At 40.2% G+C, this 19300-nt stretch overlaps 1 long non-coding RNA gene across 4 annotated transcripts; it reads left to right on the top strand.

Moving 5' to 3' along the window:
- The first annotated feature begins 4121 nt into the window (after positions 1-4121).
- On the top strand, positions 4122-19160 carry LOC118359110 (uncharacterized). Of its 4 annotated transcripts, none has more exons than XR_008080154.1 (6): positions 4122-4259; positions 4563-4808; positions 5024-5131; positions 5721-5775; positions 17320-17411; positions 17698-19160. It is a non-coding gene; the product is annotated as an uncharacterized LOC118359110 (long non-coding RNA). The 4 variants fall into 4 exon arrangements; XR_004820595.2 differs by having other exon boundaries at positions 17320-17815; positions 18054-19160; XR_008080153.1 differs by adding an exon at positions 11451-11945 and having other exon boundaries at positions 17320-19160.
- The last annotated feature ends 140 nt before the right edge of the window (positions 19161-19300 follow it).

Here is a 19300-nt window from a genome sequence, read left to right as displayed (position 1 = left end):
GACCTGCAAGTAAGCATTTCGATGTCAGTCCGAACCTATTGTTCATGAAGCATGTGTCACGACTTCCGCCGAAGTTGGTCCCTCTCCTTGTTCGGGCGGCGTTCGGCGGTCGAAGTCACCGACCTTCTAGCCGTCGCTGATCCTCTTTTCATTTTCCTTTGGTTTTGTCTTGTCTTCCAACACACTTTGTTCCAATCCCATCAGTTACACGTTGTGTATTTAACCCTTTGTTCCCCCTCATGTCCTTGTCGGTGATTGTTTATTGTAAGTGCTTGTGCACGTCTGTCCTGGTGTGAGTCGGGTTATGTACCCATTATTTGATTGTTCTGTTTTCCGGGTGTTTTATTTTGTTATTAAACTGCGCCGTTTGGAAACACCGTTTTTGCTCTCATGCGTCTGACTTCTCTGCTGCCAGTACGCACCCCTTACAGCATGTGACAAAGGACATTTGATCTGACTTGCGACCTCTGTGTAATCTGTATGTGTTCAGGTAAAGGCATTGGGAACGGGAAGGTGCGTGCAGCCCATGTAGTGTCTCTGGAGAGGGAGGCGCTGCAGGCCTCAGCACTAGACCTGGAGTGGGACCTGGAGAAGGAGCTACAGCAGAGTTTCCCACAGTCAGGTCACCCATAATACAAGTAAAATAACAAAAAACTAAACTAAAACTAAAACAGTTAGAAATTATGATGTTTGAGAAACATGGATGAACTTCTTATTCTGATGTGAGACTGTGAGAGCCTTGACATTTGGTTTTGTCATTTACAAAATATCCTCCAACACTCTACTCAGCAAACTGGATGTTGTCTATCACAGTGCCATCTGTTTTGTCAACAAAGCCCCATTTACCTCCCATCACTGCGACCTGTATGCTCTCGTTGGCTGGCCCTCGCTACATATTTATCTATAAGTCTTTGCGAGGTAAAGCCCCGCCTTATCTCAGCTCACTGGTCACCATAGCAACACCCACCTGTAGCACGCTCTCTAGCAGGTATATTTCACTGGTCATCCCTAAAGCCAACACCTCCTTTGGCTGCCTTTCCTTCCAGTTCTCTGCTGCCAATGACTGGAACGAATTGCAAAAATCACTGAAGCTGGAGATTTATTTCTCCCTCTCTAACTTTAAGCATCAGCTGTCAGAGCAGCTTATCGATCACTGTACCTGTACACAGCCAATCTGTAAATAGCCCACCCAACTACCTTGTACTCTAGTATCTCTCCTTGCACATCATCTTCTGCACATCTATCACTCCAGTGTTAATGCTAAATTGAAATGATTTCGCCTGAATGGCCTATTTATTGCCTCACCTTCCTACTCTTCTACATTTTCACACACTGTACATATATTTTATATTGTGTTATTGACTATACGTTTGTTTATGTGTAACCCTGTGTTGTTGTTTTTGTCACACTAATTTGCTTTATCTTGGAATGGTCGCAGTTATAAATGAGAACTTGTTCTAAACTGGCCTACCTGGTTAAATAAAGATGAAATAAAAATAAAAATAAAAAGAGCTAGGTGGTTTCCCTGAGCTTCAGAACCCTGGCCTAAGCTTGGATCACTTCCAGTTGGCTTGTGTGGAGAATCGGACCGTGGACAACTCCAACCGTGCTGATCTAGACATGCACCTGGAGCCCATCCAGCCCTCTGTGTCAGTTTCACCGCATGGAAGGTTTGAGCGTCTGCAGAAGGACACCAACTGCATCTCCCATTTCACCAGGGCTCCACCCAAGGGCCAGTGGAGGAGCAGCTGCAGCCTGGTCAGGTACATGCTGGCTGGTGTAGGGCTCTTTATCCTGGGGTTTCTGATAGGCCACTACACCCACAGACCACCTGCAGGAGCTGCTGAGGGACATCACGGCTAAGAAGATCCAGGCTCTCACACATACACCAATTACCCCATTACTCCCTGTTTTGCCTCGATGCCTGCAAATTGTTTAGAGAGAGAGAGAGTGTATAATATTACAGGTAATGCATCTTGTTAGTGTAGAGGCATTATGCACAGCAGCAGCAGCAGCAGAACACTAAGTAGACAAGGTGGTGAGAGTCAGGCATTTGCATTAAAATGACATTCATTTAGAAACGTTTCTCTAAGAAAGAGGCTCTCCCAGGTCATGCAAAGGTGATTTAGAGCACATTGATTGCTGCCGATCGCTCAGCCAAAAAACCTGTTGACCCCTCGGAAAGTCTTCCTCAGTCTGAGTGGAAGTTTGACATTCTTAGGAAACAGATGTGGGCTTTCCTGGAACAGACCCTTAGGGACCTGCATCCTTCTAGCAAAGACAGTCTTCCTGCCAAACATTGTAGCATACTGTATCCCCACTAGTAACAAGCAGCCTTGTTCACTCCAAGCCCAGCTGTGTATAGCTGACAGGGAAGGGAGAGGGCGCAAGCAGGTATTAATGTTAAATGAAATGCCGACAAACCTCTGGCGGCAAGATATTGTTTTGGTGCCAAGGATCATGGAATATATGTATATTTGTGTCAGAAAGATGTCTCAGTTCAGTGGAAACTAAGTTAATCTGACTCCTAAACAGATTTTGGGGTTTTGTGTATTTATTATTTAGATACATTTATTTTTCAGGCAGCAGGGCCAACAGCAGAGCTCAGATTCTCTTGGAAAAAGAGACACCATATTGTAACCTCAAGTAATATTGTGATCACGCATTCAGCCACCAACTGAAACTTTTCAGTATTCATACCTTGGATGTTGTGGTTCTGTAGCTCAGTTGGTAGAGCATGGCGCTTGTAACGCCAGGGTAGTGGGTTCGATTCCCGGGACCACCCATACGTAGAATGTATGCACACATGACTGTAAGTCGCTTTGGATAAAAGCGTCTGCTAAATGGCATATATATTGTGTTCCAAGATAATTGCATTATTTACTTTTGGGGCACAGAGGGAATCCTGCAATCTCTCTCACAAAGTGATGCTCTATGGGGAGAAGGGATATTGTGGCAACTCAGAATGTTTAGATAAAGAGAATAAAACTGGTAAATTAAATAGTTTTATCCTCAGTATATCGCCCACATCAACTAATAGCATAGGGTGCCCCAAAAGTAAACAATGCAATTATCTTGGAACACAACATCCAAGGTATGAATACTGAGAAGTTTCAGTTGGTGGTGTGCTGCTTAGATGGCTCCTCCACCTTATTTGCGGAAATGGATTTGTGCATTATGCTAGTAGGCTACAATGACCTTTATTTAGTCAGTGTTCAGTATTGTGTGTTTGGTGATTGACTATACATAAATAGAAGGGTGGAATATATTGTGTTATTATGAACTACAGTATATCATAGTCAACCTGATGTTTGGGAAGAAGTGGATTTTCCCTCTGTTTGTGCCACTAATGCAATTCTTTATCTCCCTGAGACACTCACTCACTTACTATTCCCAGTAATTGATACAGTCCATTATATTGGGAGCATTTCTCATCCCCACCAACTGAAATAAGTAATCTCAAAATCAGATTAAGGGTAATGTCTCCAGGGATGAGGAAGAACAAAAAAATAAGAACAGTTTGGACATACTGGCTACTGAAACCAAAGAAGCTTCTTGGCTGTCAATTCCTTCTCCAAATGGAGAGAGGCCACAAACGGGCTAGATTTAATGTCAAAGATGGTGCACAACTGTTAAAACAGCTCAGAACACAAGTATGGTGTCCATATTAGGACACTTTCAGTCTCAGTAAAATGAGTCATTGTCACAAGGAGTTGAGTCACTCACAAGGAGTTGAGTCATTCTTACAAGGAGTTGAGTCATTCTTGCAAGAAGTTGAGTCACTCGCAAGGAGTTGAGTTGTTCTCGCACTAGTTGAGTCATTCTCACGAGGAGTTGAGTCAATCTCACAAGGAGTCAGCGGCAGTAAAACATTATAAAAAAATGTTTTCTGGTCATTTAAAACATGAGCATGATTCTACAACAGTGGTCGTCAACCTGTCGATCGTGATCACCAAACATTAGATCACCAAACATTTCTGGAGGAAAGCCAACGATAAAGGCATAAAGGCTTGCACTCCTTTTTCCCCGTGTTGTGCTGTTGTCAGTAACTGTACTTCATTCAGTAGCCCTGCGCATGTAACAGGGTTATATTGGTGATTCCCCTTGCCACTTTATTGTTGAGCCAATGGGTTTTTGGTTTGAGTTTGTCTTGCCTTCACCTACTCAACATGGCATCTTATTGGCTGGTTTGCGTAGCTTGCTTACGAGGGGGGATGTTCCAGTTAGAATCGTCCCAGTGAACAAGCACCAAACCAGCGGTAAGTTGTGGGTTGCAAAGCACTGTACATCAAAAGTGATTTTTATACTCTCAAGTGATGATTTAAATGTACAATTTAAATCAAATTGTTTGTAAATGTTATTCGAACATCACACAAGATGCAGCGGTTTTTGGAGAGTATTTGTTGTGCATTTTGTTGTAGAGAATTCCTGCCAGTACTAGCTAGCAACTTACTGTGTCTGGTGTACAGTGCGTGAATGGGGGGTCATATATTTTGTACAGTGCGTGAATGCATGGTGAGATGTGCATTGCATGACGTGCAATTTTGTGCCGTTCCTAACAGAATAAATCTACATGACTGGTGCTACATGTTGGAGTTCCGTGTCGATGACTGATTGTACACAACGCAAGAAGAGTACTGTTACACGCACAGGGGAAAGAAAAGTGTTCCCATTTTGAATCATTTTATTTGTCTGAAAAGACGATCTCTGCCTACCTGGTGAACAGGGAGATCTGTGACTAAATCGAGTGTGCCTACTGCTGTGGCCAATACTGTCAAAGAATACAGCAAAGAGCTGCTTTTTTACGAGTGAGTTCATGTTGAAGTTTTATTTCGCACTGTCAACACTGTTTTAATTCAACACTATTACAAAACATAAAACGCACTTCTCTCTATTGCCTCTTGCGCTGCAGCTGCAATGAATGAGTAGCCAAGTGTATCGATAGCCCTGCATTTTTATTATTACTAGCAGCTTATCGTGTCTATTTTAATATCAAGGACTATTTCACTTTCTCTGGTCGTAGGAACAACATGAATTTGTGCCTGAGGCAGATGTGGTGCAATTCGTGTTTCACCATCAGGTGGAAGAAAGTGTCCCCTCTCTCTGGTCAGTCTCATCAGAGGAAAGAAAGGTGAGAGCAGGGACCATGAGAGGTGGACCCTGTGCTGCTCTCTTCCCTGCCTCCACTGAGACTAATGTTGTGTTCAAAACAATTGGGAACTATGAAATCTCCTACTTCAATGCATTCAAGACAACTGGGAACTATGAAAAAAAATAGATCGGACTGGGGAAAATAGCTTTGAACGGTCATCCAACTCAAAAACTCAGGCATCTTTCTAGAACTCTTGACTTTCTGACCTGAAGTTCACTGACATCATAATTTGACCTCGTTTTTTCAGAGTTCCCAGTTGTCTTGAAAGCACCATGACTATCAGATGCAGGTACCACCAGTCCAGTAAAATAAAAAAGCTAATTATTAGCAAATTATTTCAATTTATGCTCAGTTGTGCATCACAAGTGCTACACCAACTGATCTATTTTGTTATCAAAGCTCGAATTTTGAAATATAATATGGTCTGAAAATAACAATATTGGCAGGTCAGGCATTTAGCCAATATGCTGTGCTAATGTATTAGGCCTACTGCACAAACCTCATTCCTACAGACTGTTTTTATTAGGATAATATTACATTGTTCAAATCAAGTTTTTTTTTCTTTCAGAGCGGCAGATCTTGGCTTGCTTTTTGACTCCGAAAGTGAACTTGACTCAGAAAAGGTTGGTGAACACTGCCCTAGACTGTAAGAATATTAACATCTATCTAATCAATAAATGTAATCTATTGATCTAAACTATGATTATAATATATTAATCAAGTCTATTCATCTAATCTAATACATTTATTTATTTTACTAGGCAAGTCAGTTAAGAACAAATTCTTATCTTCAATGACAGCTTAGGAACAGTGGGTTAAATGCCTGTTCAGGGGCAGAACAACAGATTTGTACCTTGTCAGCTCAGGGATTTGAACTTGCAAACGTTCGGTTACAAGTCCAACACTCAAACCACTAGGCTACCCTGCTGCCCTGATATGTATCTATTAATCTAATCTATTAACATATTACTCTAATATATTAATCAAATCTAATCAATCTAATTTAATAATCTAATTAAGACCGACCGAGACACCAGTACGCCAAAGACACTGCTGCCCCTGTAGGAACATACTGTAACTTCATGCAGATTTCCCCAAGTCCCGGTGACACTAAACCAGCTGAGGCTGACAAAGGTCATTATCACAAGGAGTTGAGTCTGTCTCAGTAAGATTTGAGACATTTCCATTCTCACAAGGAGTTGAGTCACTCACAAGGAGTTGTCATTATCACAATGAGTTGAGTCATTCAAACAAGGAGTTAAGTCAGTCTCACAAGTGCTTGAGTCATTCTCAGCGGCAGTAAAACATGATCATTTTTTCACGGTCATTTCAAATAGGAGCATGATTCTAGAATGTAAGAATAATAACATCTTTCTCTCTAATCTAATCTACTGTATTGTGACCGTCCAACCGAGACAACGGTACACCAAAGACACTGCTGCCCATGTAGGAACATAGCTGTATGCAGATTTCCCCAAGTCCCAGTGACACTAAACCAACTGAGGCTGACAAAAGTCAAACTCAAAAGAAGTTGAGTCATTCTCACAAGGAGTTGAGTCAACGGGAGTAAACTTTTTTCATCTTTTTTTCATGGTCATTTAAAATATCAGCATGATTATGAAATAATTCTGTCTGTCTGTCTGTCTGTCTGTCTGTCTGTCTGTCTGTCTGTCTGTCTGTCTGTCTTATCAGATGATGTGTCATGATGACACTGTAGAACGATGTTCTTGTAATAAAGCACACATTATTTAATATCACCTGGTTTGTTTGTCAGGCGGCGCTCACGTGGGTTAGCAATCAGAGGGCTACTGGCAGGAAGCTAAGCTGTTAGCAGCACAGTGACACCGGCTACATATTGTAGCAACCTTAAGCCGACACCTAGCGGCCTCTTTAGACCTCTTGGCATAATGTTTAAGGCGTTGCTTTGATAGTCGCTGGACCTGGGTTTGAGTCCCGGTCGGACCTACCCCCTGAATTTTCTACATTGGTTTGAGAAGTGCGTTGGTGCCTGGGAGGCCATTGGAGAAGAGTGGACATGTGAGAGACTTGGTTTGTATAGAGAAGTGTAGGAATATGCTCTCCTGAAGGAAGGGGGTAATGTAGCGACCGTAACCCTATACCTAGAAGCCTCATCAAGGGGTTCAGACCTCTTGACGTAATTATTAATGTGTTGGCTTGACAGTCACTGGACCAGGGATCAAGGAGTACACACATTTCTTCAGATAATGAGGAGAGTAATAATTATGCTAACAGGTGTGGTTACAGATAGGCTAATCCTATTCTTGCTGAAAATAGTTTTACACTTTGACATGCATGTTAGATATGTATCACCTTCATATTGGAGACATGTGCAGAAAGTGTGCATTGGCAGTTTAGGATGCACATGTCAGTCTGCACCTCTGTAAAGAAGGAGAGAAGGAGAAAAGGAAATAGGGTTAGGATAGGAAGAAAGGAAATAGGGTTAGGATAGGAAGAAAGGAAATAGGGTTAAGATAGGAGGAAAGGAAAGGGATCTAGGAAAATACGTAGGTATTTAGTCTTAGAAAAGATGAAAGGAAAGGGAGTTAGAATAGAAGGAGAGGATACAAGAGTCTGAGGAAACTATGAGGTTCAGAGCCTGCTGGTTTTATGTTCTACCTGATAATTAATTACACCTACCTGGTGTTTGATTTTGATTTGATTTGGATCTCTTTTAGTCCCCATTTGGACTAATCTTCCAAGTGTTCAAGGTCTAAGTCATTCCCTGATTCGAGCACAATAGGGAAAAAATGCAGTGGAACTGGCTTCGAGGTCCCAAGTTGAGTTTGAGGAACCTAGGCTATCCTACACAATTGTGCAAAGTAGCCTAGACTCAGTGTCCAATCTGACACACAGTAACGTATGAAAACATTAACACAATACCTTCACAATATCTTACTCTGTTAAATATTATAGACCCTGTTGTAAATCAAGCAGACAATAGCAAATAATTACATACATGTAGGGCTCACAGGCACAACGAACAAGACAAAGATATTCTGGACATTCTTCCGAACACCATTTTCCATACGGGCTGTTTTTGCTGTATGTAAGGCCTATCAAAACAGCTGTTTGTCACTTCAATGTCATTCAGAAAAATATTTCCTGTATTAGCTGATGGTTGGCAATAACACTAGGCCTAACTAGGCCTAACTAAACAGCTGGATACCAAATGGGCACCCAACAAGTAGGTTTATTAGCCTACGCATTGCCTATTGAAGAACCGACAAATTTGAAGTGTTAATCTCAGTGTTGTGAGTGTTATATCTGACTGTTGATTCTAGTGGGGTTAACACCAGGAATTTGAATCACAGTGGAATAAACTGTGTGGTGTTGTTGTGGTTTTATTGTTATTCGAGAGTGTAAAAGACATGGGAGTGGCCTCATGATCATTATTGACCAGAACGCTTTTTTACAGGTTGATATATAGAATAATCTGTTTTAATCAAATAAAATAAAATCGAAATTTATACATCACATTTCAGACAGGGAATGCAAAACAATGAATCTAAAAAGCTGAAATATTTATTACACAACAAATATAAGATAACAAACAGAAGAATAACACAAACGGAACAACTCAAAAGCAAGGCAAAAAAATGTGTTTTAAGATCTCTTTTAAATATGTCCACAGTTTCGGCACCCCTCAGGTTCTCTGGCATGCTATTCCAGAGGCTGGGGGCATAATAACTAAAGGCTGCCTTTCCATGTCTCTTGGTCCTAGGCTTTGGCATTGTTAAGAGGCCAGTGCCGGAGGACCTGAGGGACCTACTGGGTACATAACTTAAAAGAATGTCTGACATGTATTGGGGTACACAATTGTGGATTGGTTTAAAAACCAAGAGAAGAATCTTAAATTAATTTTCTAACTCACAGGCAGCCAGTGCAAAGACATTAAAACCGGTGTAATGTGTGCTCTCTGTCTGGCCTTGGTCAGTACACTTCCTGCAGCATTCTGTATGTTTTGCAGTTGACCAATGGCTTTCTTGGGTAGACCAGACAAGAGAGTATTACAGTAGTCAAGCCTGCTTGTAAAAAAAAGTGTGAATTAATCTTTTTTGTGTCAGCATGAGAGAGAAATGTCCCTTCCTTGGCAATGTTCCTCAGGTGCTAAAAAGCTATTTTGGTCACATTTCTAATGTTGTATTCAAAATTTTGTTCAGACCCTAGATTCTCTCTTTGCTTTGGCTCCAACAATAAGTACCTCAGGCTTGTCTTGATTTAGATGCAGAAAGTTGTGAGCCATCCAAGCATTTAAATCACTAATACAGCCTAATATATCTGTTCTGCTAAAATCCTCTGGTGACACAGAAATGTGTTGTGTATCGTGTGCAAAGCAGTGAAAATCCATGCTGTGCTTTCTGATAACGCTGCCAAGGGGTAACATAACTGAACAGTTCCGAACCCAAAATCAAAACTTGTGGACCTTATGTATTTTTATATATTATATTTTTAGTTATGTTCACCAAGGGTGATAAAAAAAACTCTTGACCGGTTCAATTGGTCCAAAACCAATTTAGAACTGGATCGAAGAGGCCAACCTACCTCTCTAGTCTGTCCAGAAGGACATCATGGTCGACAGTGTTGAATGCAGCACTTACTATAAAGGACAGAGAGCGGTTTGGCATCTGTGTTGGCTCTAAAATCATTTACCACTTTAACTAAGGCTGTCGCTGTGCTGTGGTGGGCATGAATTCTGAATACAGGTTGTGGTTGATAAAATATTCAAATTGTTGAATATCCTCCCTCTGGCTGGATTCTGATAGGAATTATTAATCACGAAGCAGCATATTGTGACTTGCAGGTCTGATGTGGCCCGTGTAGGGCTGTTCTGGTGACCATATTACCACCACACCGGCAGTCATGAGTCATGACCACAGTCAAATTCCATGTGACTGTCACGGTAATCTCCTTTGACCCACTCTGGACATGTGTTGGCTAACTCGCTAACGGCATGATACTCAACGCTCTATTGTCTCTGTAACCACTCCAACATCAATGCAAATACAAACGATGCAATGCAAACAAATATCACATCAAACCCTTATCATCAAAACAATATCATACTTTTAAAACTCACCTCAATGTGATGGATCAATTTGAAAAAAATATGTTCTAAAGATGTTTTTATATTTTCATAATTAATGGGCTGACATTACCTTTGGCTACAGAATATCTCCCCGTCGTGCTATTCCAGCTCCTCTCTCCCTTTCATTCCTTTCTTGAGCGCCCAGAGAGAGGAGCTGTCAACAGTTTAATGAAATATGTTTTGTTGTGAAAACATGTTACTATTGATGTTCCCGAACATATTTAATTTGGTTTCCCAAATTAAGCACTGGGTAGTTGCAGGAACACGGTTGGAGAGCCCCTTGCATACAGAGTGTCAGCAGAATGTCAGTGGTTGATGCATGGAGTGAAATAAGCTGTGTTCTTATAAGCACAGGCATTTCTAAATGCAATCCCGTGTGAAAGCAGCTACTATATCTCAGCTGCTTAATAAAACCGGAGAAACCTAGCCATCATGATTGAACAACGATCTGCCGGGAAAGAGGCCTCCATTCACTATTCGAATGCATAAAGATCTATTTTTGCACCTGTTCCTGTCCATTTGATAATGGGTCATTCTAAAACAAAACGAATTTAACATATTAGTGAAGACAATATTAAATTGAGAATATGATGTCTGATGGGTGAAAATATGATCACTTGATGAGAGGACAGGATGTGCAGCCTGAGGGAATGAACAGAGTTCAAGGTTTTTAGCAACTTTTTCCAATCATCAATATCCTATAGTCGCATCATGCAGCCCATATATGTTTAGATTTCTAATATATTCTAAGGTTTGTATTATTCACAACTACATTTAGCAAATAACTCAAAATCTAGCATGTAGGACATTGTCATGCCCTGGCCTTAGTTATCTTTGTTTTCTTTATTATTTTGGTTTGGCCGGGGTGTGACATGGGTGATTTATTGTGTTCGTCTTGTCTAGGGGTTTATTAGATTAATGGAGTTGTGTTCAGTTTAGTTGTCTAGGTAAGTCTATGGTTGCCTAGAGTGGTTCTCAATCAGAGGCAGGTGTTTATCGTTGTCTCTGATTGGGAACCATATTTAGGCAGCCATATTCTTTGGGTATTTTGTGGGTGATTGTTTCCTGTCTTTGTGTTTTATGCTCCTGTTAGGACTGTTTCGGTTTTCACGTTTATTGTTTTGTAGTTTGTTCATGTTACGAACCAGGAACTTCAACGACACTGCGTTTTGGTCTGCCTCTCCTTCCCAGGAAGAAAGCCGTGACAGACATGTTTCAAATGATCCCATTTATGCTCAACATAGCCACTGCATATGCACACTCACTCCGGAATGGGAAAAAATATCCTTTCTATTAACTCAGCTAAGTTAAATTATATTATTCTTACCATAAAATAATATTTAAAAAATATTAGTACAGGACTTATAAGCATATCTTATGTGTCTTATGTGCATAGCCAGATAACATAATGTAGACCATCTCATATTCTATTCTTCTTAAATGTTCATATCATAATATTTCTTTAGACCTGACTAAAATAAATAATGACTGTACACTCTAAAAATTAGAGTTTCAAAAATGGTTATTCTATGATCCTCAAAGTTCTTCAAAGAACGTTCTTGGCACTGAAAATTGCCCCCAGAATGTTATTCTAAGAACCCCATAAGAGGTGTGGTTCATCGAGGAACCATCCTCCCCCCTTACCTCTTCAATGAAAATCCCATAGGCCTCTACATTACGGACAAGGTATGTGTTTGAAAACATCATCAAAACAGTTTTTTTCATTCACATTTACCACAAAAACCAAGGTATGAATAGTGTTGTGTGCATGTTTGTATAATTACTATTTTTTGGATTCACAGACTTCACCCTCCCTACACCTCTGATGAATTTAACAGGAAACCTGTTCAATTATCATGCACTGCAAAATCATTCTGGCTATGGATACAGAGAACATAAACACATTAACATCAACATGCCAGATGATATTGTCACGCCCTGGTCTTAGTATTTTGTGTTTATATATTTATTTGGTCAGGCCAGGGTGTGACATGGGGCTCCGCTGGGAGTTTACCTCACGTTTTGATTTTATTATTCTGCTTTGCCACTAACTTTGCCACAACTAAAATATGGTGTTATCGTTATGCGTATTATAAATAATAATAATAATAGGGGAGTAGTTATTCCCAAAAGATTCTTCAAAAAGGTTATTCGAGGATCTATTATAAGGGGTTCTTTGAAGAACCCTTTTAAAGGGTTCTTCGAAGAACTTGTAGGGTTCCCCCACAGTTTCAATTTTAAGAACCAGTAAAGGATACTCCAGGAAACTTTTATTTTTAGAGTGTTTTGTGATGGTGTATATTACATGTATTTATTAGACTTTTAAATGTACATGTTTCAAAAGCGAGCATCAGCGGCTTGTATGCGTGGAGGCTTGGTGATGCTACATTTGTTTATGGTAAATAACGTTCAACTACCGTGAGAACGGCAGACATTTGCATGACAATAACTGTATCATGAGCGCCACAGGCCCATAAGCCAAGATTCACAGACCACAATTTTGAGGATAATTAGGCCATAACTAAATGCCTTATGAAATGTGTAATATGCAGTGCGTTTGGAAAGTATTCAGACCCCTTACCTGTTTCCACATTTTGTTACTTTAAAGCCTTAGTCTAAAATTGAATACATTTTTTAGCATCAATCTACACACAATACCTCCTAATGACGAAGTGAAAACAGGTTTTTAGAAATGTTTGCAATTGTATAAAAAAAAACAGAAATACCTTGTTTAACCTCTGCTATGAGACTCAGAACTCAGGTACATCCTGTTTCCCTTAATCATCCTTGAGATGTTTCTACAACTTGATTGGAGTCCACCTGTGGTAAATTCAATTGACTAGACATGATTTGGAAAGGCACACACCTGTCAATATAAGCTCCCACAGTTGACAGTGCATATCAGAGCAAAAACCAAGCCATGAAGTTGAAGGAATTTTGCATAGAGCTCCGAGACAGAATTGCGTAGGAGGGTACCAAAAAAATGTCTGCAGCATTGAAGGTCCCAAGAACACAGTGGCCTCCATCGTTCTTAAATGTAAGAAGTTTGGAACCACTAAGACGCTGAAAGTGTCTGTTGGAAATCAGACCAATCAGGCCTTTATGGTAGAGTGACCAGACAGAAGCCACTCCTCAGTAAAAGGCACACGGCAGCCCACTTGGAGTTTGCCAAGAGGCACCTAAAGACCATGATAAACAACATTCTGTAGTCTGATTAAACTATTTGGCCTGAATGCCAAGCATCACATCAGGAAGTAACATGGCACCATCCCTACGGAGATGCATGGTGGTGGCAGCATCATGCTGTGGGGATGTTTTTCAGCAGCAGGGACTGGGAGACGAGTCAGGATCGAGGGAAAGTAAAGAGAGATCATTGACAAAAAGCTGCTCCAGAGCACTCAGGACCTCAGACTGTGGCAAAGGTTCACCTTCCAACAGGACAACAACGTTAAGCACACAGCCAAGACAATGCAAGATTGGCTTCGGGACAAGTCTCTGAGTCCTTGAGTGGCCAAGCCAAAGCCCGGACTTGAACCCGATCATACATCTCTGGAGAGACCTGAAAATCACTGTGCAGCGATGCTCCCCATACAACATGACAGGGCTTGAGAGGATCTGCTGAGAATAATGGGAAAACTCCCCAAATGCAGGTGTTCCAAGCTTGTAGAGTTATACCCAAAAAGAATCAAGGCTGAAATCGCTGCCAAAGGTACATCAACAAGGTACTGAGTAAAGGGTCGGAATAGTTATCTACTGTAAGTGTGATATTTCAGTTTTTGCAAAAATCTAAAAACCTGTTTTTGCTTTGCCATTTTGGGGTATTGTATGTAGATTTATGAGTGAAAAAAACTCAATGTAATCCACCTTAGAATAAGGTTGTAACGTAACACAGTGTGGAAAAAGTAAAGGGGTCTGAATACTCTCCGAATGCACTGTATAGTCATAAAGGGTTTACCTTTAATTCAACACCCATGTAAGGTCTGAGTGTTCAAAACATTAAGAACATCTTCCTAATACTGAGCGCCCCTAGCAGCGTTTCAGTTTTTGACACAAACTGGTACACCTGGCACCTATTACCATACCCCGTTCAAAGGCACTGAAACAGAAAAGGGCCTTCCCCAAACTGGAACTATGGGGCCTTGCCCGAACCATGAAATAAAGCCCCAGACAAATTATACCTCCTCCACCAAACTTCAAAACTGAAAAATATTAGTTTTTATCTCACCCATCTACACAAAATACCCCATAATGACAAAGTGAAAACACGATTTTATTTCCCTCAAATGTATTGAAAATGAAATACAGAAATATCTCATTTACATATGTATTCTTACTCCTGAGTCAGTACATCTTAGAATCACTGTAGGCAACGATTTAAGGCTGTAAGTCTTTCTGGGTAGGTCTCTAAGAGCTTTGCACAGCTGGATTGTACAATATTTGCACATTCATATTTTTAAAAACAAGCTTTGTCAAGTTGGTTATTGATCATTGCTAGACAGATTTTGCCATAGATTTTCAAGCCGATTTAAGTCAAAACTGTAACTAGGCCACTCAGAAACATTCAATGTTGTCTTGGTAAGCAGCTCCAGTACAGTATAATTGGTCTTGTGCTTTAGGTCTCCCAGTGTCTGCTGGAAATCATACTGAACCAGGTTTTCCTCTGGAATTTTGCCTGTGCTTAGCTGTATTCCGTTTCTTTTCATCCTAAAAAAAAACCTAGTCCTTGCCAATGAAAAGCATACCCATAACATGATGCAGCCACCACCATGCTTGAAAATATGAAGAGTGGTACTCAGTGGTGTGTTGTGTTGGTTTTGCCCCAAACAGTAAGTTAATTTCCTTGCCACATTTTTGGCAGTTTTACTTTCAGGCTTTATTGAAAACAGGATTCATGCTTTGAAATATTTGTATTCTGTACAGGCTTCTTTCTTTTCACTATTTCATTTAGGTTAGTAATTGTGGAGTAACTTCCATGTTGTTGATCCATCCTCTGTTTTCTCCTATCACAGCCATTCAACTCTGTAACTATTTTATCACTGACAGTGATAAAAATGGCAAGAGTGTGCAATGCTGCAATCAAAGCAAAGGGTGGCTTCTTTGAAGAGTCTCAATTATAAAATGTATTTTGATTTGTTTAACACTTTTGGGGTTTCTACATGCATCTACATTCTACATTCCATATGTGTTACTTCATTGTTTTGATGTCTTCACTATTATTCTACAATCTAGAAAATAGTATAAAAAAAAAAGAAAGAAAAACCCTTGAATGAGTAGTTGTGTCCAAAAGTTTGACTGGTATTGTATATGTAAAAAAGAAGAAGCTCAGAGTGCTATTATATGATACAGTATTAGTACTTGTTGCATTTGCAATTTATCTAAATCCTATCATCTACCGATTTCAGCCAGTGTATGCCTGTAGAATAACTGCATTGTTTGAATGGAAGGTTGGCATATGTAAGGGATAAAGGAAAACTTTCTGTTCATTACCTTGGAAACAATGGACAACGCAGCCGCCGAGTCCCTTTGCGGAGTTCATTTTCCCAAGGCAATGAACAGAACGTTGCCGTTTATCCCGCTACTACCACAGCTGCCAAAGAAAAAAATATGAAAGCCCACATTTACCGGTATAAATACTTTTTCATTTTTTAAAAGTGAATTCATACTTCATCGTCTTTTGGTTGCTAGAGATACGACCCAATCGTTTGTTTGATTCGTTCGATATTCAAAGCCTTGACCCAGTGATTTGTTCTTTATTTTCCATTGTTATGGCTAGCAAGCTAGCTATGGCTAACATAGTTATGACCTCTGCAACCAGAATAACAGCAAAGTTGCTGTTTTCTATTGACATTAATTTGGATACATCCATAACAATGAGCTGACAATGCCCAATTTTGCCTGCATGGCTAAAAAAGTTTGCCTTCTCATCAGGACACTCGACACCGTTCATTATGAGGAGATCGCATTGCAAATCAAACACGAGGCTAGAAGCTAGCTGGTATGGGGGTGGTACGCCAGTGCTTAACTCTTACCTTAAAACGTATTGCTAAATCTAACCTGAACTGTAACCTAAGCAAGCAGTTGCTTATCAACAGATAGTATGACCATCTGTTTAGCATCTACAAATGGATAATCCGGACTATCCAAATAAAGTGTGACTGCGACCAACACTCTAGACTGTTAGTTTGTGAACACTTTGAAAAGTGTTAGTTTAACACTATTTCTGTAGTTTCTAAAAAAGTGTTAATTCTGATCCCAAATTTGCTGTGTAGGTGACTCTTCCATTTAGAAGCATTAGATTTTTCAATTGCATAACGCCTACATCATTTTGGATTTGTGTGCCCATAAAAACTGTTTTTACGGAGTAGCCTAAAATATCAATATGAACATTTGATAAAGCTGTGCTGCCGTTAATAGCTCACCAACTCATAAACTCGGCAAGACTTTTGTCCCGTTGATGGCCCATAAGGATCGATGGGTTTCATATTCAGATGATTAAGCTTTTAGAAACTTCACATCTAGCCTACTGGTTTAATGAGCCCACAATCGCTTGGACGCTTTCCTATGCAGGTCAGTCATATTTCCCTCTCCTTAACATATTGAAAAAATGCAACTGGTAGCCTATTGATACAGACATTACATAGACTGTTGGTGCTGATCACTACAGCCTAATACTCCCCGAATTGATGTGCTGCCGACAATCAAAGGTGCAGAATCTCCAATAATTACCCAATCCTAAAAAAAAAAAAATCTAGCTCATCTAAAAATCGCCTATTCAAGGAAATATAATATGCCTCGTTTTATTATATTGATAATTCGATTCTACAGAGCAAATTGAAAGAACAGAGGAAAGAGTCACCAACAAAGGAGTATGATTCTGCTGCAGCCTGGATACATTGTCACTCCGGCCGCCCAGAGTGGCTCGCTTGTGGGTGTGCTGGCAGCATATATCAGCAGGTTCGATTGTGCGTCAAGTATTCAGCATAGCAAGTTTGTATGAAGGTCTGGTTTTTAAATGGGTAAATTGTTTAATCCATTCTCCATTTCCTTAATTTATTCACAGGTAAATAGTCATATGTTCTAAACCGCTCTGGTGACAAACAAACTTTTCTATCCTGTTTCCAATCCTCCACATGGTTGGGTGAACCTATTCAAGTAAGTAAATACATATTCTAATTTAAATGTAAATAAAACTATGTATTGTTAGCTAACCAGCTACAGTGCAGGCTAACTAAAATGAGCTGAATGCATTTGTAGGTAGCTAGCTAACAGCGATGGAGGAAGGTGAAAGGATAGCAGCCCCAACTGTTAAAGTGAGAGAGTAGACTATTCTGGATAGGGCAGGTACTTTTGAGTAGTTCCGGTCCCTAGAAGTGAGGAGAGACATATATAGACATATATAGTAACATAATATTCAGTGCTGTCTAATTTGAGCAAAAAGTCTGTTTCTTGTGATGTTTTCTGTCTTCAGATACAGAGAGCAGTGAAGCCTGTCTGCAGATGAAGAGGTCCCAATGAAGTGCAGAGGTTATCAGTCCTGGTCCTGGGGACACAAAGGGGTGCACATTTTTGTTTTTTCCTTAGCACTACAGAGCTGATTCAAATGATTAACTCATCATCAAGCTTAAAGGGGTATTTATATTTATTTGTGATGCTATCCTTGATATGACATCTTGTCATATGCTACACATGCATCCATCTATCCAATGTTATCATGATTTGTTATTAGTAATATTATACTTTAGTAATCCACAAAAAAAGAAAGTATAATAATGACATTATCTTTCATATTCCTAGATACCTTGCAACTGGAGATTCCTTCAAAACAATCTGTCTACAGTTACTGTGTAGGGCACTGAAAGGTTGGGTGACCAGGGCCATCTGGGACTGCTTTCTGGGGGAATTGAGGCTTGTGAAGGCTACCCGTGTCCTGCATAACGGCAGCTCGCCGCCGTGTGCCAGAGGAGAAGTCTGCTGCTCTGCAGGATGTTTCAAGGGTGCTGGCCAACAACACAGTACTGGAGGCAATCCGTGTGCGGGAGATATTCACCTCCTACTTCTTCGAAGAGGGTGTTGTTTCCAGGCAACACCATAGACTACACTATGCACAACCAAAGGCTCTTTTAAGAGCCATTCACATTGTAATGAGAGTATTCTTCCATTTACTTAGCTATGTCAACTGCAATTATTTCAATCCCCAGTTTCTCTCCCTTTGTTTTCTACTTAACAGGTGAGGGTGCTGTTCAGGTAAGGGTGATGTCTGTACGAAAACAAAATAGGCTCTTAAGAGTCACCCATATTGAAAATATTTAGACACCCTATAACCCACACCTACACACTTGTGTATCAATCGGATTGATGGATTGTGTTGTGCAGTAAGCAGGCTCAGGTGTATAACTGTGTATAACCTTATTTTCTCAATAACAGTCTCTCTCCTTCATTTCATGCCTCTCCCCCCTTCTCCCTGAATCCTCTGTATCAGCTGTGTCGGTGAACCCATCCCGCATCTGAACTGGCGACATACTGTAGCGTCATCGTCACCTCACAAGCTCTTAAGATAACATTTCGGGCCAACTGGGGGCCCAAGGCTTGTTAGGAGACACCGCTAGACACACTATTATGTAACTGTGATGGAATTAGAGAATCTTAAGTTTAGTAGCACTGTAATTCATTAATCATATGCTGTCTTCTCTGTTCTCACCAGTTTTTTACACTCTCACACCTCTCTCCCCACCTCTTTCTTCCCCTGTTTTTATGTATACCAGATGTGCATTGAAGTACAGATTGAACTTGTATTTATAATATAATATTACAATTCTAATATAAATAATGCATGTATTATATATATTTTTTTATAATACTTGGATAATGAACTTCTTTCAATAAAGCGTTTCACATTCTCTACTGGTTGAAATTAAGTCTCATTTGGTAAAATACTACACCTATACTGTGTCCTCAGATCAGTGCAGATGAAGGAAATGACATATTAAGATGAACCTCTTTATAGTATTTACATGATGTAAAGGAAGTGTCGTGTCCTGTTT

Source organism: Oncorhynchus keta, chromosome 26 (assembly GCF_023373465.1).
Source record: "Oncorhynchus keta strain PuntledgeMale-10-30-2019 chromosome 26, Oket_V2, whole genome shotgun sequence".
NCBI classification, from domain to species: Eukaryota; Metazoa; Chordata; class Actinopteri; order Salmoniformes; family Salmonidae; genus Oncorhynchus; species Oncorhynchus keta.
Note: the sequence above shows the minus strand (reverse complement) of the source record. Positions and strands in the feature narration are given on the sequence as shown.